The 4893-nt window shown below is 48.2% G+C and overlaps 1 long non-coding RNA gene across 1 annotated transcript; it reads right to left on the bottom strand.

The window, feature by feature from the left end:
* Positions 1–371: 371 nt before the first annotated feature.
* On the bottom strand, positions 372–1321 carry LOC146759814 (uncharacterized). Its single transcript, XR_014931932.1, has 3 exons — positions 1264–1321; positions 823–891; positions 372–695 (listed from the first exon to the last, which is right to left on the bottom strand). It is a non-coding gene; the product is annotated as an uncharacterized LOC146759814 (long non-coding RNA).
* Positions 1322–4893: the final 3572 nt, after the last annotated feature.

Here is a 4893-nt window from a genome sequence, read left to right as displayed (position 1 = left end):
CCAACCTGCAAAAGATTGAAACATCAATCCCAGCTTCAGCACAGCTAAAACAAAAGCCTTCTTCTACGACACAAAATATGAGAGTATTCCCGAGGCGTTCACACTCTATACTACTCTCTGTGCACAACAACAAGGAACGCCTGGAACTGCTTACCTCCAGAGAGAGCTCATCCGGCCCCTGGGCGATGTGGCTCCTAATAACATGGGCTGCCGCAATCGCTGGTACGTTTAAAGATGACATAGCACGCACCAGCTGCGGCTCCCGCATGTTATCAGCCTGCAAAACAGAGCACAGGCCGTGGTCAGGAGATGAGGACAAACCAGGAGGATTTCAAGGTGAGGAGCACATCTGCAGAGAAAGCTGCAGCAAATGCGCTCTATCCTTATCAGGAGCACTTCAGAAGGAGCTGCACGTCTCATCACAGTTATTTCCCTTCCTGGTGTGCATTGCCAGGCCATGCAAAGATGCATCTCTCTCTACCCAGACTAATCAGCAATGGCACTGGCGCAGACAGCTGGCCAGGCCCTTTTTGGCCCATTCTTTCCTGCAGGAGAGTACATCTGCAGCTCCTTCTAATGGTTCAACACAGGGAACAAAGACCGGCCAGAGCTTCATACTGTACCTCCGTCGCCGCCACCTCAGGCTCACGGCTGATCCCACTGCACGCAGCACCCATCACAGCAAGTGTGAACAGCTGGAACAGAGCAGAAACACACTTCTGTTTTCTCTATTCACACAGCACAGTATGGACAGACTTCTTCAGAGCTACCCGCGCATACCCTGCGGCAAAACCATGCGGGGGGACAAATCATGGCACGTACCTGGCAGTGAGATCACCTCAAGCTATCTGCAGCAGTTGTCGCTTTGCTCGGATGGAATGAGAGCAAAAGCTGCACCGAGGCAGTGGGCGGAGGGTGAGGAGAGGAGAGAGAAAGAGCAGGTCAGTGAGCAGGGCTAAGACATCCATGGAATAACACACACAGCACAACCGTCCCATCCACTTGCTGCAAGACATGCTGAGTCTCAGGCTACGTGATGCCTGTCCGCCCAGCAACTTTACAATGCTTCCACTACTGAGCAAAGACAATGGAAGAAGCACGGGACAGGTGCCAACTTTACGGATACCCCCTTTGGAACGTGTGTACCAGGGGAAAATTATGTCTGATGGTCAAGAGTAAGCAATACGGTGCTGTGAGCTCCGACAGCCAGCAGTTCTCAACACCTCACTGCCCACCCATCCATCCCACGTCAGCTCAGCTTACCTACAAGCTGCTGCGCACGACGGTGAGAAGAAAAAGGCAATAAAGGCACTAACTAAAGGCACTAACTAACGGCACTAACTAAAAATACTAACTAAAAGCACTAACTAAAGGCACTAACTAACGGCACTAACTAACAACACTAACAACACTAACAACACTAACTAACAACACTAACTAACAACACTAACTAACAACACTAACTAACAACACTAACGACACTAAACGCACAAGAACAACAAATCAAGCAACCACTCCGACCACTAGCTCACCCACATAGGAACACAGAACGCACCGCTCCTCCCCTCATTCCAGACGCTTATGACATCACCAACGGCCAACAGCCTGGTCCACCATGACCCCCCACAAGGCGGGGAGCCAAGACCACGTGGTCACATCTGATTCCAACACGGCACCACAACATTCCAGGACTCAGTGTGGGCTTGGAATTCTATCCTGGTGTGGCAGCGCAATGGGAGGTGTTAGGGCACAGCTGAAGAGCTGACAGACAATGGACGTTTCCAAAGGAGGGTGCCAGATTAACTCTCAGCATTCTCTTGCGGGGCTCTTAGGAATGCTTCAAACCCATTTTCACTGCCTAGCTCATTTCTAGAAAGTCCAGTTGAGAAATGCTCACTTTGTCTGGGGAACGCCTCTATGCATCATGAATGAAAAAAAAAATAAAATGGGCACGCGACCCTATGAAACTTACCTCTCTGCTCTTGCTGTCAGCCAGACACCTCAGATGAGCATGACGTGTCCCTGCTCCTGAATGAAGATCCACCCAAGTCTGTGTTCCTCTCTGCTCCATCTCTGGGTCTAAAAGAAACACAGACAGAGATGATTACAAGATCCTTTGTGCAGATGAAAGCACAGAGTGCACACGAATTCTCTTTAGCAAGAACTACTACTTGAGAATGCATAGAATCCACACATAAATTTACTTTCTCTTTAACCCTTTTTCCTTTGTACATGATTCCACTATTTATACCCTCAATTAATGATTCATACTGCACATGATGTTATGATGTAGAATATTGACAGCAACAGCACAAAACTATGACAGAATCCACAGACAGTTTTTTGAGAGGTAGTATGAAAGATGAACAGAAAGCAAATAGATTCATTAAAATAACCTTGTTAATCCTCTCCCCGTCAAAAAAGGAAGACTTTTGGGCACTGTTACCAGCAGCTCCTAGAACACCTTGCACCACAAACTGCGGCACATACATTTTCTTCCCACAGGTCCCTCACCTCCCTCATTAGTGTCAGATTCACTCAGGTTAAAATACATGGATCAGAACAGCCATTCAGTTCTGCTTAGGCAGGATCCCACCGCCGGGATGTCTCCCAGTCCCATTCCCTGCTTTTCCCAGCACCAGTTGGGGAAAGGAACAGCAACTGACATCACCTACCCAGACTTCTGCAGGGCCTTCCATTTGGTCTCACATCACAGCGAGAAGCAGGAGAGCTCTCGTGGTACAAGAGAGTGGTGGGCTGGAGAAATAAAGGCTGCCTCTAAGATGGTGCTTCAAACAACATGTGGAACTGGACATGAGACATGAAAGACAGGGCTACATGCCCCAAAAGGGGGGAAGTTCCAGTTGCTGCAAGCCATCGAGGTAACCAATAGAGGGGCCCTGACTACAGCCTGGGCGGGGAAAGGGACAACAGAGTATACTGGGCTGTGTGGATTAAGTGGCCTGGCACATCTCAACCACAGAAATATAAAGCCTTGGTGGACACTGGTGCACAATGCACACTGATGCCCTCAAGTCATCAAGGGACACAACCAATATAGATCCATGGAGTGACTGGGGGTTCCCAAGAATTGACTATGTTGGAGGCCGAAATAAGCCTCAATGGTAAAAACTGGCAAAAACACCCTACTGTGACTGGTCCAGAGGCTCCATTTATTTTGGGTATTGATGACCTTAGGATGAGATATTTTAAGGATCCCAAGGGCTATCGATGGGCCTTTGGGATAGCTGCTGTTAACACAAACTGTGTTAAGCAGCTGTCAGCTTTACCTGGTCTGTCAGATGATCCTTCTGCTGTGGGGTTGCTCCAGGTAAAAGACCAAGTGGTACCAATTGCCACCAAAGTGGTACAAGACAGCAGTTCCGCACCAATAGGGACTCATTGCTCCTCATTCACAAGCTAATTCGCCAATTAGAGAATCAGGGATTGATTAGCAAAACTCACTCGCCTTTTAACAGCCCCATATGGCCAGTGCGTAAAGCCAATGGAGAATGGAGGCTGACGCTGGATTACCGTGGCCTGAATGAATTCACACCTCCATTGAGTGCTGCTGTACCAGACATGATAGAACTCCAGTATGAACTGGAGTCAAAAGAAGCAAGGTGGTTTGCCATCATTGACATTGCTAATGCCTACTTTTCCATCCCATTGGCTGCAAAATGTAGGTCACAGTTTGCTTTTACCTGGAGAGCTGTTCAGTATACCTGGAACTGTTTACCTCAAGGGTGGAAGCACAGCCCAACCATTTCCATTGGTTGATCCAAGCTGTCTTGGAACAGGGTAATGCTCCCGAACACTTGCAGTATATTGATGATATTGTCGTGTGGGGCCATACAGCAGCAGAGATTTTCAAGAAAGGAAAACAGATAATCCAAATTCTTTTGAAAGCTGGTTTTCCCATTAAGCACAGCAAGGTGAAGGGGCCTGCCCAGGAAATCCAGTTTTTAGGTGTAAAACGGCAAGATGGGCATCGACACATCCCAGCAGATGTGACTGACAAAATCACTGCTATGTCTCCGCCCACCAACAAGAGAGAGACCCAATCTTTTCTGGGAGTAGTGGGCTTTTGGAGAATGCATGTCCCAAACTACAGCCACATAGTGAGCCCCCTCTATCAGGTAACACGGAAGAAGAATAATTTCTCATGGGGTCCTAAGCAGCAGCAGGCTTTTGAGCAGATAAAACAAGAGATAGCCCATGCCGTGGCCTTGGGGCCAGTACGGACGGGACAGGATGTGAAAAACATAATCTACACTGCTGCTGGAGAAAAAGGTCCCACTTGGAGTTTGTGGCAAAGAGCTTCAGGAGAGACCCAAGGCCGACCCCTGGGATTTTGGAGTCGAGCATATAAAGGGTCTGAGGAGCGCTATGCTTAAACTGAGAAGGAGATCTTAGCCGTGTATGAGGGGGTTCGGGCTGCTTCTGAAGTAGCTGGGACTGAGGTTCAGCTCCTTCTAGCACCTCGCTTGCCTGTGGCCCCCCTGTCACGAACACAGGTAAATTTTTGTTTAAACCGTGACAACTACCCAGAATGCTGCATCAGGGAATTTTTGCCTAGAACTTTAGAGAACTATTTTTAACTGAGAAAGGTCAGAGATAGAAAGTTCACACTGATTTCTGGGTCACCAGCCTCACCGTACATCAGCATTTTTGGTTTTTAAATGATACATAAAGTTCTCAATGGCACTGCTCTAGTTGGTAGTTCTTTCCCTTTCCATGCAGCTCGCTCTGTGCATGGCTTGTGAACCGCTATTCAGGCCAGACAGCTGCAGCCCCAAAGACCTGCCATAAATGTACAAATTCTACCAGGATAATGTCTTGGGAGTGGAGAAACAGGATGCGCAGTCATATGGCTCTCACACATACCTTGTA

Source organism: Coturnix japonica, chromosome 9 (assembly GCF_054131305.1).
Source record: "Coturnix japonica strain WE chromosome 9, WE-NBRP24, whole genome shotgun sequence".
Taxonomy (NCBI): domain Eukaryota; kingdom Metazoa; phylum Chordata; class Aves; order Galliformes; family Phasianidae; genus Coturnix; species Coturnix japonica.
The sequence above is the reverse complement of the archived record's forward strand: the minus strand, read 5'-3'. Positions and strand labels throughout refer to the sequence as shown.